Below are 20,335 nucleotides of genomic sequence, written 5' to 3' on the forward strand. Positions count from 1 at the left end.
CTTGCTCTTGCATCCACAAAGTTGTCATCGAAAGTAGTTGGCCCACGTATGCTATTGGCTGATTTCGTAATCGCAAGAACATCCTCGATAATTCATAATTGTTAATTTTTAGTTAAATAAATGAAATACAGATGTCTACGATCTCAAAAAGACAAAAATAATTTTATCTTTGCACTGTGCGTGGCCTCCGAGATGGGCAGCAGAGTGCTGCGCAGAGTAGTCTGCCACGGCCACTACAGGGTGCCGTGATAATCTCTTTAGCATAGATGACGATTTCGTAGAGCTGCCGAGGGAGGTACATAGAGACAACCGAGTTGTACGGGAAGGTCGAAAAGGTAATGAAGTGGAGGGAATTCAACAAGGACTGAAGCAAGGATGCCCTCTGTCTCCACTGTTGTTCACGCTTTATGTTAAGGGCATAGAAAGACGGCTGGAAAACAGCGAATTAGCGTTTGATTTATCCTACATGAGTAATGGACAAATGGTGCAACAGAAGGTCCCCGAACGGATGTATGAGGACAACACAGTGCTACTAGCGGACAATACAAAAGATTTACAGACACTTGCGAATATCTGCGACAATACAGCAATAAATCTAGGCCTCACGTTTAGCACAGAGAAATCAGGAATTATGATCTTTAATAAAAAGACGAGTAGTTACGTGGTGTCAATTAAACAGCAAGTCATACCCATAGTCAAGCGACATAAGTCCCTCGGCATATACATAAACGAAGGAGACTTACTCAAGCAACCATCAAGATAATCTGAAAATAAAGGGGAAGCGAAATGCAGCAATAATGAAACACAGAGCACTGTGGGGCCACAATAAGTATGAGGTGGTGCGTGGAATCTGGAAAGGAGTAATGGTGCCAGCGCTAAAGTTCGCAAATGCCATTCCATGCTTAAAATCGGGTATCTTCTCGGGGTTAGAAGTTAACCTAAGATCAGCAGGCCGGTTGACTTCGGGAGCCCACGGTAAAACCACAAATGAGGCAGGGTAACATGGTTGCGCCTCATTTGCAGTCAGAGATGCACAGAGCAAGATTAGTTTTGAAGAAAGACTCGGGAACATGAATGAAGATAAATGGACAATTAAAGTGCACAAGCATCTGTACCTGAAAAGCGTGGACACAGAATGGAGGAAGAGGTTCAGAAAGTTGGCAACCAAGTACAGGGTAATTGAAACTGTAAATGGACAACCAGGAGTCATCAGAAAGAAAGTGAGAGAAACAGAGTGAATTGGATGCAAAGAAAGGAAACAAAAAGGACCATGCAGATTTACAAGAATGAGAAGAAAGAAATTACAAGGGAAAGTCTGTACGATAACACAAAGGGCAGTGCCTTGCTATTTGAGACTCGAGCCAGTTGCCTAACGACAAAAAGATGTAGAACCTCCTCAGGGAGTTATCTGAATGGTGCGTAAGCATTCGACACTAACGGCGTGGCGTTGAGTGCTCACACTAAACACTGCTGGAACACTGCTCAGCGGCGGTGGTCGTCTTGGCGCCATTGCGATAAATGCGACAGCACTGCGGCGACAAGAACTGCTGCAGAAGGCGGCACAACGTGAACTGATGAGGCAAGCCAACTACTGCAGGTGGCGGTGCCAGGTGCACTGATGACGTTCCGATCCAAAGCCATGGCTGCTCCACAGTTCTGGTGTACTAAAGGTGTGCCTGGTGCATGCCATATTGCACACGTCACGTGGCCACAGGGACAAACTCACGCCACTGCTCGCGCATTCGTCGTCGTATTCTTTCACAAGTGGCTTGAACGCGATCGGCTTACGCGAAGGACGTATGGACGCTTGGATAGTTTTCTCGTTGTGTAACCAAAGAAAGGCTTACCCATTTTAAAAAACATACCGCAGCAAACATTCTGAACAAGGTGAGGCATGTGTATATTGCAGCAAGAATCTGGAGACCACTAAGCACATCCTAATGAAATGCAAAGGGATTCACCCAGTGACGTGCTTAGGTAACGTACACCTTACAGAAACTCTTGTGTTAGTGGACGGAAGCATCAACCAGTCAGCAATCCAAATGAGCAAGGGATGTTTTGAGTATTGGTGGAAAAAATGCAGGGAACAGATTGATACGACTGGACCTCTTGCAGTCATAGGTAGCGGTACAAGGTAGATTTTGAAAGAAAAAAAAAATTGAGATATATACTGCAGTGGACAGTGGAAGTATTGAGGAGATGTCCTGCAGTGGACATAAATTTAGGTTGATGACGATACAAAAATGCTAGATAAAAAACATGTATAGCATGCCTGATTAAATCAAGAAGGCTAGGTGACTATTTGTGACCACCCCGTTTCAAAGGAGATGTCATTAAATCATCGTCATCATCCCCGTGGCCAGACTCCACTACTGGCCGGGGCTTTGCCCTCTTGGCTTCTCTGCTGTGTAGATGAAAGGCGTAGCTGCAGGCGGAGATGAAAAGAGTGAAAGCCGGGTACCAGTGCGATAACTCATAGTTGAATAATTCGAAAATTTATGCAGCACGAGATTCATGGGACGACATACTTTAGAAGTGAGGGCATTCTACGATTATTTTTGTGAAATTTTGTGTTATTGAGAAATCTGTTCCTGAATTAGCCCCACAAGCAATCCCGATAACAAACTCTTACATCCAGAGATACAAAAACACATTGAGTAGAGATACCGGCAATCACATTGACATTGGGGTCGTGTCACAGCTACACATGCTCCTCAGCTACTATAATTACTCGCAGGTTACAAAATATCATTTGGGGGCACAGAATCTCCTCAGGTACTTCATGCTCGCAAAGAAGTATTCATGGTGCTAGACTGGGAAGAATTGGGTGCAACAGTTTCAGGCCACCAGCGGCTTGCACACAGGGGTTTATCCAGAATTTTTATTTTGGGGGGGTGTTACCAGAACGTGGGGGGTGCGGATTCGGAGTTATTGCTTATCTTTTTGTTGAGCGAAAGGCGAGGGGGGGGTAAGAAGTTCAAGGGGATAGCGCTCTTTTTACCACGTTGTTTCATGTCAATAAGGATAAACGCTTTTTTTCAGCAAATGCTGACAGAAAAGCTGCTAGTTAGCAGAAGTACACTAAGTAACCTTTTAAGCAGGCATATTAAACCACATATTAAAAGGGAGTTCGTCCTTGTTGGTGCATGTCGAGCTGATGTTGTTGCGCAAACAATACTACAACGAAGGTGGCACGAACGCGCGCTGTATAGAAGGCCCAAATGTGTGCCTAGTTTTTCGGGATTATAAATTCAGTACTATATTTAAACAGCCATGGCATTCTGTCACCACGTTTGAAAATTGCAAGTACAGCCGCAACGTCTGTGTAGAGCGCGGGAGCAGACGGCCTTGCTCTGCGGGATGACGTCTTTTGGCAGTTGCGGGGTCTGACGACGTATGCCAAGGAGCATGCGTGGCCTAATAGACATGCAGATCGGCGCACGCTGCTTTAAACCAGAAATTATGTTGGTAAGCGCACGTGTTTTGCCGGTTGTGTGCATTAGCCGAGGGCACCGTCTTACTACACGCGATCACAAAGGAATTGCGTACTAGAGTGATAACGCGTGCGATTCTGCCACGGCACTTGACATGCAAAGCTATGTCTTCACCAATCCCAGATAATGTTATCGGCCAATAAAATGACAACATCGCATGCGTGCTGCCTATATTAGACATAGAAGTCAAACCTTTTTGCAGAATCTATTCGCAATGGCTCACAGCAGATGAGCGATGCGCAATTGCTATTATGGGGTGCACAATGTCCCAATGAGCGATATCACCCTATGCACATAGTTAACAGGGTCCTGCAGGCTGCTTATTATGAAGGACGAATTAGTAATGCTCCCCGTGCAAGTCGACAGCGGGTGACATCAGAAGGACCGCCTAATCGTGGCAGCAGCTGTGACCGATCCTTACCTCAGCGCCAGAGAAATAAGGGAAGAAGTTGGACTCGTAAATATCAGCCTTACGACAATCAAGAGACGGCTTCACGAAGCCAGTATCAGAGCAAGAAGTGATGCTGGATGAAAGACATCGCAATGAGCGATTTGCGTCTGCAGTGGAGTCTTGGTGCCCGAACAACTGGCGCACGGTTGTGTTCATGAATGAGGCCTCGTTCTGCATCCGTTGGGACCAGCAGAGAAGGTTGTGGTGTCCGCGCAACTGCCAGTATGTCACATATTCCTAGCGTTGTTACTGGCTGCGAGCGCTGGGCAGTTCCCTACTTCTTTCAGGAAAAGCATTGCTTGAATATGAAAGCACCTTTTGTGTAATCTCAAGCTTCTAAGCAGTTACGAGATGTAATATAAAATTTAACTTCAGCATTGCAACTAATACTTTTTTTTCTTCCTGCATGGTTTCAGAGTTCGCCTTACTCAGCAAAGTTTTAATTGACATCAAGCATTTCCCTTTTTTTTGAAACATGGTCCATGCTGATTTACCAAAAAATGTCAACGCAATAGCTGTTAGTTTTATGCATATGTCGATGACTCATCTCCCGTAGGTACGACTACCGTCTTAGGTACTCATTCAAGCGGGCACACCACTGTTCACGTGTGGGGTGCGGTCAGCCACACAGGTTTGGGACCATTGCATCCATTTTTAGGGAAGATGACCTCTGAAACGTACATGGATGTTTTGGAGACAGTTCTTATTCCGCATGTTCTCGTTGGCCCCTTAACGGATGAACTTTACTGGCTACAACAGGACAACGCACCAATCCACACATCAAAGGCACTGCAGCAGACGCTGGACAATTTAGGGTGACAAGGCTAAAATGGCCTGCGAGAAGCCCCAATTTAAATATCATAGAAAATGTATGGGGAATGATGAAGCCAAATCTAGCCAAAAAGAGCAGGTCTAGCCGCAGTCACTGCTGACGAGCTTTGGTTAGCTACTAACGATGAGTGGGACTGTCTCCGACAGCTGCCAGACCTTGTGAATCAGCTTGTACGACTCGCTTCCCAAGAGGATCGAAACTGTGAAACAGAATCGTGGAGGACCCTTTTTCTATTAGAAAATAGGCGCTACTTTTCGTGGCTTATTTTCACATAAATAAAAGTTTCTTTTTCTCAGTGTTTCCATGTTTATTTTTAAAAAGTAAAAGTCGTGTAACCCAAATGATCCAACCAAGCGGTTATTGCTGCTCTAATGGCTATGGTATTGAGCATAATGCAGTTTTCTCCAAAGAACGACAAGGGAGCCACAGAATATGGGGATACGAAGTAGTCTGCAGCGGACTTACAAGGGGAACCTCAGGAAGGAGGCAAAGTTTTAACTACAAGGCCCCTTGTGGAAACGTTGTCCGTAGGCTGAGATTCTCTTCAGCAATGGCTGAACACGCCACGTTCTGTAATAAATAATGTTGAGCCAAAATACAAAATACCGCATTATCTATAAGCGCCAAGGGCAGGCAGAAGACGTCATCAAAAAACAAACGCCTCGATTTTCTTTTTACGCCGTTGTTGGCGTTATCATTGCGCTGGGTTGGTCCGGAATGAATAAATTGGGGGGTGTCCAGATCCTCCTGGGGGGTGTTAGGAGTGTGTTAGGGGGATGTGTATAAATCCCTGCTTGCACATTACTCTAAAGGGGCGGCTGCGTTGCTGAACCATCTCGGACGACGCCCACTCATAATAGTGCACTCAACAGTTGGGATCTCATATAGGACTGCCAACGGCTTCGTACTCCTGCAATGCCAATGGCTCCTGTTGTGACGAGGAACTGCTGATACCGCATTAAACAAGAAATCGGCACACACTGGAGAGATCTGTCAACAACGCGTGACTAGCCGTGTACGGCGCAGATGTGACGACGGCGTCAGCGCCCTAACCGAGATCACTACGCAGAGAGTGCAATAAGCCCCACAATTACACACGAGTGCAAGTCCAACGAGTTCGCAAGTGACAGGTGGGATGCGCTAAAAAGAGCGCCGGGAGGTCTTGCATGTGCGCCAGGTCGCGCGTCTGTTCAATGCACGTCATTCAATCGAAAAATAAAACATGGCCAAAGAGCATATTAGCGATGTCACATCTTCGTCACAGTACACAGCAAACACAGGGACACGGGAAGAAATTAGTGCTACAAGCGGTACAACCCACCAACACAGGATCATCCAACAGCGGAGTTTGTCAACTCGGCGCCCTAGCAATTGGCCTTAGCAACGGTTACGCTTCGCCAATGCTTGGCTGGCTTTGGCTTGGCTTCGCAGACTTGCTTCCGCAACCATTGCGCTCGTGCGCCGCTACAGGCGCCACAAACTAATAGTCATTAAAGCCCCTTGATGTTAGATCAAGGGGCTTTAATAGTCATGGCTAGGTGGCGTATGCCACCGCCCGGTTTAAAGGGTTCAGCCTCATCCATCCATCCATCCATCCATGTAAAACCCCTCAATGAAGAAAAGTAGCGCCATAACCTCTCTCCTCCTCCTGCGCCGGCGTTCACTCTCTTCTGTCGACCGTGGCTCCCCCTACGCGGTGCCGAACTAGCAGACGCTCTCCGAATGAAACGCTGTGGTTACGTGTCGCTCGCGCTCTTGAACTCGTATTTTGATCGGAATTTTTCGCGTTATGTTATGACTGGCTGCCGAAACAACGAGAGGACGCATAAATGCCCTTGCGCTTAGATGGTTGTACTATTAGCGGTGATACAGTGAGCCTAAAGCCTCTAAGTCGGGCTTTAACTGAGCCATGCCACGCGCGACCTCGGCGTTGGCTCATCTCCGCGTTTCAGTAGCTCCAGTCCCTCGTTGGCCAGCGGCTAACGTGCACAGCGGGCCTCTAACAATGACTACGCTTCGGGAGTGAATGATCCACCAGCTGTATATATGCAGTTGTCTTACAGGTTTCACTCGACTAGTGAGCTACCGATCATTCGGCGGAAGCGGTCCGTCGATAATGAGGCTAGTGGCTTCGCTCGCTTGCAGGAAGCCTTATACACTACTCCACACATTTTTTTCTTCTTTTTTTGCGGACTTGAGTAGCGCGGCAGCGGTCATCTTACAGGTGTATGCGAGGCTGCTTTTGCGGATCATATTGCCGCTTGCATGTGCTGCGCGCGGGTCCGAGAAATTCTACCCTGCGTATTGTATCTACTATCTTATGAAATGCAGAGCAGAAACGATGAGTTAACATCCAGGTTTGTCCTGGCCACTGACAAAGCCACGCAGGAATGAGTTAACTCTATAATCAAGGGCGTTGCAATGTGGATAGCATTGCTGCCAGCAGACGGTAATGTCTTTGAAGTGCACGGTGTATTCTTACGTTTGGCAGGCGGCTTCCTCGGCTTCAGCTGCTTCCGATGAACGAAGAGCGATGGAAGGGCTTGACGCTTCATTCTTTTTTTTTTTTCTTTTTTTTTTTTTTTGTGCCACAGCTCTGCAGAATCACCGGCTCAAATTGATCATCCGTGAATTAGTGATGCTGCGCAAACGTGAAATCAGAAAACAAGGTCACCGTAAAACCTCGCTCCTTCAAGTATACATAACTTGCAACTACGTCACACCGCGGAACTCTGGGATACGATCTCGCAAGGCGCCGCCATTACCGAGCACACTGCGGCAGACGACACAGCGCTACAGCCACTGTAACAGCGCCAAGCTGTGCGGATTTCTCATTTCCCGTCGACGCCGTACGTCGCAATGGCGATTTGTGAAATATTTGGCTGCAGTACGAGAAGTAAGTGCAAATCGCATGAAAAGGGACCAGACTCGGGGATGTACTGTTTGCCTGAGGTAATAACAAATCAGTGCGACCACACAAAGGCGCTGTCCGAGAAGCGGAGAGGTACTTGGCTTGCGCGCATCAACAGGAAGGACCTCAAGAATGGTTACCTGCAGAGAAACAGTCAAAACAAAATATCCGTCACAGCCTCCTTCATTTTCTGTCAGCAATCACATGAAATCGTTTTTTTTTTTCTTTTTTGCTATTCCTCACAACAGTTGTTCATTCTTGTGTTCGGCTGCAAAGCAAAGAAAAAAAAATGTGGTGACTGAGCACCACAATTGCTGTTTGCAGTGTTGTTGGCTGACACAAAGCTGGTAATGATCATGCACAAGTCTTGAAAGCAGCTGTCGTGCTCCCGTTGCAGGTAATCCCAAGTAATTTAAGGAAAAGAACAGGGACTCAGGGGCAGTAAAAAATACAGTTCGGCAGTAGACACACTAAAGCTGCTTTCCTGTAACGGATAGCAGGGAAACAGGAGTGTTTTTTTTTTCTTTTGCTTCCACTCTGCGTTGGCTCATTTCTGATCCAGATTGTGAAATTCGGTGTACGTTATCCCCGCTCGGCGACATCGCCGCGAGGCCGACGCGAGTTGAAGCTTCAATTTCTCTTAGGCTGATGTATGTCGATCCTTTATGTGGTTATTGCTGTTTTTTTTTTATCACAGCTATGAAATGACGAGTGCATTCAACTCACCTGGCTAAGCAAGACAACTCGCTTAGACGGCAACTTCTTCGCAATGAGGTTCCGGACCCATCCGCTCGTAAAGTAGTTGTGCGAGTCGAGCGACTTTTAGCCTTCATCTGATCTAATGAAACATAACACTAGATAATTTATAATGTATTTTGTTGATAACACGAGATAATTTATAATGTCAACATGGGTAACCGGTGGTAGCAGGCTTGCATTAACAGCGGCTTGCGCTCCAACTGGTAGCCGATATGGATCCACGCCGTCACATAGGGCGATTTTTTCTTTGTACCTGGCCCGCGTTGGTCCCACAAGTTCATCAAAGTATGCAGGACAAAGTCCTGCACAATTCTCCTTCACCATGCGCGCAAGGCAATCGATTAAAGCATACGCACAAAGCAAAACGATCCGCCGCACGGACGTAAACACAGCTCCGCTGCTCCGGCACCACGACGTATGTGCTCGGTAATGGCGGACGCAAAACCGGAAGGCAGGAACTGACGTCACGTGCAACTTATGTATAAGGCGTAACACAACATTCCCGGCACAAGTTATCGCCGGGAAGTCTTGTATACCGTTTTCCTTTTTGAGCTCGCCGCCAGCACAGGTCCTTATCTCTTGTTCTGCTACTCGATACACGACTAGAATACTGAGCACACTTTTCACGCGCAGCACTTCCTACCATTTTCGAGATAGTTATCGGTCCTCGAGGATCTAGGACGATAGCGACAAGTTTTAGCGACAAGAACATTGATCTTCGCCGACCACCGAGTTGAGTTTTTGCTGAAGGCGCAAAGTCGCCCTAACTAAATAGCTTCAATCGTCTTTCCGCAGGTAAGCGCCCATTTTTCCCTACGTACCGTCACCGCTTCGTAACATACTGCGATACACTCAAAACGTGCCGTTCGCATACATTCAGGCCACACAAACACAACGCCATGGATTGTATAACCGAGTCAACCACGTGCGTTTGAGGACAAAATGAAATCCGGCCACGAAAGTTGCAAATGCAGCGCGAACATGCAGCGCGAACAGTGCGGCACTTAGGAGGGAGAAAAACTAACGAAGCCTCACACAGCAAGTGGCAGCATGTGAGGTTAGGGATCATTGAAGAATCGCTCGCTTACCTCACACAGCCGGGACCATTGTGTTGAGTTGAAATCAGCGCGGCTGATTCTTTCAAGCCAGACCTTCCTCTGCGCCGCGTCTCGCTGATGGAATCCGGAAGAGTCGCTTGCCGTCTGTTTCGCGTGTTCTGCACCCGAATGCTGAGCAACACGGCATCGCGAACACTACGCCTTAAAAGCGCAAAGGAGACGCGATGCGTGGTGCCTCCATACACGGTTCGCAATGGTCTGGCACCGCGATGGCGGCGGGAGCAAAAAACAAGCAAGAAAAAAAAAAAAAAAAAGGCGCGCGAGAGCACGTGACAGCATTCGGCCAATGCACATCAGGTAGGCGTTGGTTTTATTCTGATGCTGTTTAAATAAAGTCCAATCATCTGGGCTGCGCGATGTTAAAAACCTTTGGAAAAGTTTCTCTTTTTTTTTTTCTTACCATCTTTATGTACTCTCTAGTCATCCACGGCTTACGCGAATTACGCGCGTTCTTTATCTCTTTCAGAGGAAATGATTCGGCATAAGCTTCTGCAAACTTACGAATAAAAATGTCATACGCCTCATCTGATGTCTTCGCTCGAGTTACGGCATCCCAATTTATCAAAATTAATCTTTTGCGAAAGTTGTCTAAACTGTGTGAATTAATGTTCTGTAATGTTCTAATGGATGAGCAATAATTAACGCCGCATTTGTGAGGCGTAATGAATAAAAATATTGGAAGGTGATCACTGATATGGGAAGAAATAACTCTGGATATAACTGTGTCCGTTGGCTGGTTGGTTATAAAAAAAATGTCGCAGTTTTGCCCGAAAGGCGAAGCATTAATTGCGATAGCAAATTAGTAGAGAGCTATTCGGAGTAGGGATAATAGTTTTATGGGCTGCATAAACGTGGTCACATTCGCTTACTAACTGAATTAACAACCGTGGTGTCAGCGCGCACAAGCAAACATGAACAGATCACACTCAATGATCGCAGACAATGACTGTCAAAATGCTGGCAGCAAGCGAAGGCTCGTGCGGTCTATCGCTTCAACGGAAACTGAGCGGCGAATGCACACCGCATACAAAGGTCAGAGCCGTGTGGAGATAACAGACTGTGCGGGCGACCGCCACAGCCGCGGGCAAAGTACGAGCGCAGTTGTTGGCAGAGTAGAAGCAGCGCCGCCGCCCCCCCCCCCACCCTCCCTCCCGCGCTGCCTTCCCGCTTTCTTGCTTTTGAGTGGGAGATTGAGTGGCAAGTTCCCCTTACGCTCGGTTGCAAGATACGCCTTTGCACTACCAGAGCACAGCGTCGCCTCGCTTCCCTCTCTCCCATACCCCCACGGCCTTTCGCGCGACGGTCGCGTTTGCTTTCCGCCGTGCGTTCGCTCTCCGTGATAGCGCGAGTCCCCCGCGCGCTTTCGCTCGCGCATACGGCGCGCAGCGACAATTTTATCGCCCTTGGACTTAATACGGAACCTCACGGCGACGGACGACTAATTGAGGACTGTAACATGTTTATATTGAAATCCCCGCCTAGAACAAGCATATGCTGCTTTTGGTTTACATAATTAAAGAAAGATTCCATTGAGAGAAAGAAGTTATCCATATTTCCACCTGGTGAGCGATAAACTACAGCTAAGATAAGTTTTTGGCACACCAAAACAAGGCATTCGATATCATCTGTCATACAGGTCATTTCATCAAGCAGTTGACATTCAATATTATCTTTTACGTAGATTAAAACACCACCACCACGTCTGATTATTCTATTGACATAAAAAGATTGTAATTTACACGTTTGATGACGTCACTATCCGAAGAGTACCACGTCTCTGTTAACACGTGTACATCAAACGAAAAGTTAAAGCTATCGAAAAGAGCGAAAATGTTATCTTCTTTATTTCTAGCTGATTGTGTGTTTAAATGAAAGCACGTCAATCCCTTGATGTCATGAAAACTAAATATGTTGTCTACATCTTCAGGCAGTATCGCCATTATTGAAATAAAGAGGAAAAAAAGTACAGGCTAAAATGCGCGCCAGGTCACACAATCTTATCAAAGTCACGTTCTCTTCGAATGTTGATTACATTGAATTGCTCATCTTTCCTTGCGAATATTTTTCCTTCCCTCGTCCTCACGAACTTCTACTTTTGTGCCTTCTTTATTTCAATGGTCATGCCCAGGAGTCTCTTTAGTGCTGGACAAATATGGTCATTAATATATATGGAATAGGAAGATGTGTGGCCGAGGTCTGACATTGATAGACGCATTTTCTTGGCTTTCTTGAGAAAGCTGTCACGTTTGGCCCGGCTTTTCAACTCAACAATTATGTTGGGAGGCTCAGAATCGTTGCGACCCTTGACCCTATGGCACACTTCAATTTCATCAGGAATGAACGGTTCATTCACGAGAACGCGAACTTGACAAAGTCTTTACTAGATCTTCATGATCTGCTTGCGGGATTCCTTTAATCTCCATGTCACAAAAGGGGTCGTAATCAAAGCGCGCGCCGCGTGTCACGCAAGCCAGCGAAATTACACGCCGGCCCCACGGCAACTTCAACAGAGGGAGAGCGCATACGCCTCAAACAGCAACGCGAACAACGGCGCCTAGACGTCTAGAAGAGCATCGACGAAGCAACGTTAACCGGAGAGAGAGAGAGAGCACACGGGGGCGCCGAGACACCTTCTCCCCGGCTAGTCGAGAGAGATTGCTACAGCGTGAGCGTGCGCCAACGGGATGAGTCATCAACCCCCCCCCCCCCCTTCGACGACGCTCCGACGGCGGTGGTCGAAGGTACGAGAAAAGACTAGAAGATTCCCAGACTTTGGCCATGCTACGAGATCACGACTCCGATAAGAAAGTTGGAGAACGCCTGTGGAAGCTATATAACCGCCGTGCGAGAATCATCAGTTCAGTTGGAGTTCAGTCCGCACCGGTGAAGTGATGTAACGTGAAGACCGAGTGTCTGCGGAAGAAGGGGATTCCCCCGGCAAGCTACACTCTAAAAACAGTTGCACCATTTGGGGCGTATTTTTGCCACAGAACAATAATCGTCATCTGACTTACGTGGCTTTCCTTTCTTTAACGCTGTGCGCCCGGCACTTCTCGGTCACGAACGACAAGAGCGTTATCAGCGTGACACAGCGTTCTCGACAGGAAAGTAGCAAGTTCACAGTTTTCAAGATAGGAGACGCAAGCAAGACAGATGACGATTATTGTTGTGTGGCAAAAATGCACCCCAAAGGGTGCAACTGTTTTTAGAGTGTAGTCGACGAGTTCATCGAGCGTCTGCATTTCCGGAAGAAGTTCCTTCTTCGAGATTTGCCCCGAGCTACGCCGAGATCGTCTGACAAGACCAACACGGGTGAACACGATTGGACACTTAGTGTTCCTTTTCATTTTGTACTTTACGTGTTGGACTCTTAAGCCCGACCCTCATGGAGCGAACTTCCCCGACGATGTTCGCGCGTAAAAAAGTGTAGCGAGACGCGCCGCCGTGTTTTCGCCTCGGCCGGCATTCCTGCGACCCGGTCGCAGCAAACAAAAGGTGCCCAAAACGTTTGGTGCGACCCATGACGTCACGTCCGCTATAACCAATGATGTCACGTCCGTTTATTTTCATGGCGGCTGTTTTTCGGGGCCGGTCGCGTTGTGAAGCGGTCCGTATTCCGTGCCTTCTTACAGAGTAAGTAATCCATTTTTCCACTCTATATGCATGTAATAAAAGGTTGGGGCTGTCAGCTGCTTGATGTGTTGCCGTCAGTTATCTTGCGCGCATATTTTGCCTCGTGGCCGCGTCAAATTGCAGCCGGCCCGTGGAATGGGCCGTGGCATCCCATATAAAGCTATAAAGCTGATCCTCCGTCAGGATCGTTAGTACGTGTACAGAACCATCCAGTAGTGTGGTTCAGTGAATGATGCGTGAAAAAACGAGGACGCAAGAAAATCCTGGCATGGTGAGCTGTTCCGCCAGATCGTGTTGAATCGCGTTTTTGCGCGAGATGGTCGAACAGCTTTGCTACTGCTTTTCTACAGCTTTGCTGCATTTCATTTAATCACCACCTGCATTCTTTTTAATAAGACAAATGGCATTACTGCGCGAAAGAGCGTCTCGGAAGTTTCCCAACAACAGCCAATGCCGCCGTGCCTGTTGCATGCACGCTTACCAGCTACACGCTGTCCTGATGCAGTTGGAACGATTATGACGCAGTATCAGCCTGCTACTGCGGGCTGCAGGATCACGGTGACAATACAATTAAAATAACTAAAGAAATTAATGTAGTAAGTGTGGTGTTCAAACGTTGCCAAGCGTGATAAGCGGACCTGCCTCGTAAGATGCGTTGAATGAATCGGCTTTCTAAAGTCAGCTTCGCCGCAGTAGACGTGTTACGCGGTGAAGCTTACCCAAAAATTATTGCAGTGAAGCATACCAAAAGTGAAAAGGGGCCGCTATCACGGGACATGTATATGTTCCTTAACTATGTACGCGCGCACTCGCCTTCGCCCATCACATTACGCGCGCCCAGGAGCGTAATAAGTGTATTGGCAGGTGTACTCACATATATGAAAACTGCCAAGAAAAGCTGGTTAAGGCAAGCTCTCTTGTCGAAACGTTTGCACCAGCCTGTTCGACCACTGTTATATCACCGCAGTTTGTGTATTGCGGTGAAGCATACCGATAGTGGGTAGGGGTCACGCGAATCGGGAGTGTAGGGTTTCAGCCAGCGACGAACCCTACCAGTCTCAACGTTCTAGTCTCAACAAAGCTCATTTTTGCGCCAGGATGACGTTTCGACAACTTTTGTTGGCTATTGGTGATGACACAACTCTTTTACAGATAACATTCTCTAAGCCTTTTGAAATGACAGGGAGCACTGACACCGGCCGATAATTTGACATGTCATTTCTGTCCCCTGATTTAAACAGTGCAGTCAGCTTCGCCTGTTGCATTTTTGTAGGGTAAACGCCAGTAGACAAGCAAACATTGAATACGTGGGTGAAAACAGGCACTTTGCTTTGTTGTGTACCTGTCATACTGCTATTAAATTTTCCTTTCCTTTTAAAGTGCTTACGTACATCACATCGCAAGGAGTCACTGTGTAATTAGTGACCTTGTCATGTTAAAAAACCAGGCTCTACTCAAGAGAGGTTGGGGTTAAGTACCTGTGAAATTTTTTAGAGGGGTAGTTTTCTGAGAAGAAATCAGATGCCAGAAACAGACCTGTGGTATCCTGGGTTTGAGTATTTAACAGTGGAAAGGATACAAAATACATTATATTTCTTGTCTGAAACCAACAAGTAAGTGAAATATGTAAATATATTAAATAGCGTCCATGGAGCAACTGCAAGCTGTGCACACCTAGACCCAAAATGCGCTTCTCTTGCTCCAGTCCATGCAGGCTGTCAGCTGCTTTGTTGAAGCCTCTGGTACATTCTCAGTGGTGCAGTAATTTTTGTCTGCATTTTGCTCAAGTGTGCCCTAGACATAATTGAGTGATTTGCAGTTGCAACTGGACTGCAGCCTCAGCTTGGGAGACCAGTGGTAGGGCACATTTTGTAAAACTAAGCTACACATGGCATTACCAGTTTGAGCAGAGACCTGTTTATATATGTGTCGTCTTTAGCATCTAGATTTTTTACCATGAATTCAGAAAAATCTCCAGCACATTGAGTCCCTAGATTTGAAATGCTGTATAAGTTGTCTTCTTGTTCATTGCGGTTGCGCTTAACTTCTGTCCAAATAGGAGAGCACTTCTGCATAGCACATCAAGGACCATTCTTATTAACATGCCTTCCTTTTATTTATCTTACCTACAATCAAGAGCACACGTATATAGCACATGAATGTGCTGTGCTTGAACTTGACTTACATTGCCATGTTTAGTAGCACAGTGCTCATAGTTGGTGTTGGTTCATTCAAGCTAAGCATTACTACAACCTTTAACTGTAGGTATTATGGTGTGAGAGCAGAGAAATGGATATGCAAAGACAGTTGGGCACGTTAAGACATCTTTTTGTGTGTGAAAAGGTGAAAGATACACAAAATGGGATAGAACACGTCCACTTTCATCTTTTCTCACAACAACAACAACAACAAAAAAAAAAAAAGTCGGAGGAATAAGGTTCCTTCACTGTGCCATAGAAACTATATGTTTGCTCTCAAATGTAATTCTGATTCGTTGGATTTGTTCTTGTGCTGTTTTTCTTGAGTGTGCTTTACTTTTCACACGTCAACGTTTCAAACTCGTTTTTATTTTTGACAGACTGAACATCCCACGTCTTGGTTTGACTTCCTGGTACAGGATACTTGCAGTTGGCATGGAGTGGTGAAGCAGCATGGTGTACTTTTATTAAAAGCACAGATTTCACCAGTATAGAAGCAGTTCATCAAAAAAAAAAAAAAAAACATGTGTGCTGAAAATAAAGTGTTCCTACCCACATTCCTCAGTGTCTAATTATGCTTGTATCCCTGTGTTCTCTTCAGCAAAACCACTTATATGGGGAATTGATTGTGATAAGTGCTTGTGAAAGTTTTCAGGAAGAGCTTTGGACCCTTTTTACTGGTGCACAGGTAAAATGTGCACATTTTGTAAAATTGAAACACCAGGTGGAGTAGCAAACACCAATGCTTGATGTGGCATTTGTCGGGCTTGTGTGTCGGCACATTTTCCATACAACAATATACTCTAGGACAGCATGCTAGCACTACAACGCACCCATCTTTTATGTTAGGTATAAATTACTGCAAGCTCTTTAAAGATGGTCACAAGAGAAATGCTGGCTTTAATTCAAAACTAAAGGTGAAGGAAGCTGTGCAAATGTATTGAGCAATTATGCAATCTGTGCCGTTTACTCAGTTAAGGTAACGTCCAAACGTGCCATAAGGCCTTGATAGCTGAAACCCGAGTAACAACTGGTAATGCAATTAAAGAATCTTGCTACACCTCTAAAAATGAGGCAGTGAAATGAAATTAGTGTCACAATTCCTTTTTGTTGGGACTTCGTTTGGGTTGAATATACTGATTGTAACAACACAAAGTGGAGGGGGTGATGCACATTAGAGAAATGCTAGTCTATTTTTATATTCCACCTTCTCTACGTTCAAAGGGCAGTAAAGTTACCATGGAAAGCTACAGTGAAGCCATTGGTTGAGTCTGTATGGTGGCAATCACCAACCTAACTGCTTGGGTTTATAGTGCCTTACTTGTACATACCTATTTAAACGTTGAGCTATTTGAACATTGATTAAGGTAACCAACATATGAACAAGTAGTTTACTGAGTAAATTACATGGGGAAGGGCAGAAAGATAGGACAGAGCACAGGGGGTGTATTCTGCAAGTGTCAACCAAATGGACATAACCATTTCAACTGCTGCTTAAGTTCTGATTGGCTGGGCTGGGGCACACGTGAGAGGGAGACAGGTGCCCCAGTCAATCAACGTTTCAGCAACAGATGAAATGGATGTGTCCACTAGATGAATACTTTCAGAACACCCCCCCCCCCCTCCCCGCATTTCTGTCTGTGACCAACATGCCTGGTATGGCACCCTTGCTTTCAATATCCGTCTTTATCAGCAAAAGTGGGAAAGAGCCACGTTTGTGCATGAAACGTTTTCCTGAGGTTGTCTGCCTTGAAGCCCATGGTGGTAATCACAGGAAACAGGGCAGATCCAGAGTAGCACCAAAGGAGAAGCCTTTATCAAGACAAATATGGAGGGGGGTTACTGCATGCTCAAATTTGTGAGCTCACAAGTTTGCCAAGGCCGCGTCATGTCGGTAGTTGATGAAGACTACATGAGAGAGAGAGAGATAAATGAGATGCGAAAGGCAGGGAGGTTAACCGGAAGGTAACTATCCATTAACATGGTTAATGAATAACCACATAGGCTAAAATTATTTAGGTACTGTTTATGAGGACTACATATTTGCTGGAAATCTCTGAAAATAATTGTGCAAGCGCAGAATAACACCCTCCACTAGTGGTGACGTCCTTGAAGGAATGAATATGTATCAGTTGTACCTGTGTGGTGAATAAAGTTACATAAAAAAAAAACTTGGCAATAGAAACTAAATTCAGAGTAGTACTCCAAATACATTGCCTCTTCTTTAGGACTAGATGAATGCAATTAATTATAATAATCAATTGAAAATCGAATGCCAACCACAAAAAAAAATGTTATAAATGTTTTAGCTCCTACCTGAGAGCCATGATTGTGAACAAAGCTCCAGTTGAACCATCTCTAATTTTTCATTTTCATGATTTGTGTTTAAACTACTTACCATGCCTCTTTCGACCAGACCAGACGAGCCTTCGTCAAACTCTTCACTACTTCAATGCAAATAATTAGAGGTTGGCAAATGTAAATTTTTTCTAATGGGAATAGTAAGTGTCGAATAGTCGAATACAGATGAATACATTTACAGCAGGCTTATTTATCTTGATATAATTAAGCACCGTGCTTGTACTGACTACAAAAAAAAAAGAAAAATACTGCTAACTATCAGGGAAGATTAGGATTACTTTTAAACACAAGTTCACTAATTGTGATTTAAAAAACTGCACAAACACCTCTCAAGATCTTTAGAGCCTGGTGGCAAACAAGAGTTCTAAGAATAAATAGCTGCTGTATGACTAGCTGTAAAAAAGTACTAAATAAATGGTTGTGGCAGAAAAAAAAAACGGAAGACAAAAGCTGCAGAAGGACTATTTTGCTGTAAAGACATGTAAAAGGACAGGTTGCAAGAAAAAAATCACCGGTTATAAAAAATTTACATGCTCAGACTGTCAATAAAAATAAATGATAGGCTATAATCAAAAATCAGGGGTTGTCATGTAGCCTTCCATCATGAAATCAAAAACACAGTTTGCATTACCAATTCTGTTTCTGCATTGCTTCGAAAACTTTTGTTGTTTCACTTGTGATAATTTGGGATACTTTGTTAGCAGATGGTGAACAGTAACAACTTTAACAGTCGGTTACTGCAAAGTATTTGGCTAGTTTTATTTAATCAAAAATGCTGAATAGTTGATTATTTTAGAATACGAATAGTTAGCATGTAACGTTCGATTCATATCCAAAACTTCAAATATTCTTCCACCCCTACAAATAATACTTCCTTTACCAGTGTTCATGCCAAAGCCCCCCCCCCCTCCTTAATATGTACTCGGCATCCACCTCTACAATCCTGAGGCATACTGACGTTATGCCGTGTGGCAACCCAAGCAAATAAAAAAAAAATCCTGAGGCATGATTAGATTTGCATTGTGTGGTAAGTACCAGTCTGCAATAGTTTGGATCTGTCGGCTGTGCTGAGTAATTGCACATCACATACTTGTAACAGTCAAGTAGTGCTTCTCAAGAATCGTGTTCTAACTGCACACACTAAAACATAAGCTGGGATATTCAAAAGACAAGTACATGTTTTGCTTGCCAATCAACGTTTAGTGTGCTCATTTATGTTAGGTGTGCTGTTAAACGAATATTGTAATTTGCTAATGCAAAGAAAAAACAAGCCAGTATCTCTTGCTTTATAAATATATGCACTGAACCAAGAAAGTAATTAACGAAGAAGAACATCAGAAATAAACACAAATATGTGTGCACTTACCGGCATAAAATAATTCTCAATGCAATATTTCATTGAGGCATGCAACTTGAATTAAAGCCAGCTCACAGGCTTTCCAAAGCATTCCCTAACTTGTATGTGTTGCTCAGCAACATTCAAGAAGCTTTCACCAGGTTGATTTTTCCTTTGAATAACTTAGACAATTCTGTCTCGTAATAGGTCATGTAGATGACTTCATTTTTTGAAGTCACATGTCAAGAAACCAGTGCTAGAAGAGAGTATAGCATTATGCACAGCTGCATATTTAAGGCACTTTCTAAAAACACACCGATTCATGATCATTCACTGTGTTAGTAACTACACTCCTACCGAAGCAGACTGAGAACACATCTGGGCTCAGTGGCGCACCCAGAATCTCTGCCAGGGGGTGGGGGGTTGAATTTTTAGGGGGGGGGGGGGGGTAGAGCAAACACTTGCCTTGCTTTAGCTAAAGGAATCCAACAGCCAATAAAATGCCTAATAATTATAATTATAATTACACCAAGGATGATGACGATCTGTATTCCATCAGCATTTTACTCAATGTAAATTAAGTGTGGATGTAATTAAGTGTGAATAAAGACAAGACAATGATAGAGTGTTTTTGTTAATCAGGAAAATTCGACGACAAGCCACCGCCTGAATTGTAATGACAATGTGAACAGAGCACTAAAGGTACACGTTGGACTGGTGGGGCTGGACGCGTCGGGGGGGGGGGGGGTAACTTGGCCACAGGGGGGCGTTACAACTACCGGACCCCCCCCCCGTCGGTGCGCCACTGTGGGCATTGCATTCAATAGCTGATGTAAAATGCGAAAATTACTGCTTGTAGGTATGAATGAACCAAATGAGTCAGAAATATAGGTTCTCAAACTTCTAGTATTGAGTGTGGCAACATTTACGAAAAACACATTGCAACTGAAAGTTGCAAAGCATGCGCTGAAATAACTGAAATAGCTAGATTTAATAGACCAATAAACAGAAACTGCAAATTCCCAACATTTCTAAATACTTTTCCTCACACTACCCTCATAGAGGTGGCTTCCCTTAATTGCTCACACCTCTGCCTTACTTCTATAATTCCCTGCTCTCGCTGCTTTGCCCATGCTGACTGGCACCTTGCACAAAGGTTAGGGCAAAAGCAGCTTGTGTTGTGAGGGAAGCTGTCCACGTCTGGTAGCCACATGTCAGTTTATCATAGTAAATGAAAGGGAA

The 20,335-nt window shown here is 45.1% G+C and overlaps 1 protein-coding gene across 2 annotated transcripts in view; it reads right to left on the reverse strand.

The window, feature by feature from the left end:
• Positions 1-6,196, reverse strand: part of LOC119450826 (mediator of RNA polymerase II transcription subunit 7) — a 38,765-nt gene extending 32,569 nt beyond the window's left edge. The window contains exon 1 of one of the 2 annotated variants that reach the window (XM_049666259.1): positions 6,099-6,196. The gene's annotated coding sequence lies outside the window, so the exon portion shown is untranslated. Of the gene's footprint in view, positions 1-5,242; positions 5,262-6,098 lie in introns of those variants that run through there. The other variant, XM_049666260.1, reaches the window with a different exon arrangement.
• Positions 6,197-20,335: the final 14,139 nt, after the last annotated feature.

The sequence above is a fragment of the Dermacentor silvarum genome, chromosome 4 (genome assembly GCF_013339745.2).
Source record: "Dermacentor silvarum isolate Dsil-2018 chromosome 4, BIME_Dsil_1.4, whole genome shotgun sequence".
Classification (NCBI taxonomy): domain Eukaryota; kingdom Metazoa; phylum Arthropoda; class Arachnida; order Ixodida; family Ixodidae; genus Dermacentor; species Dermacentor silvarum.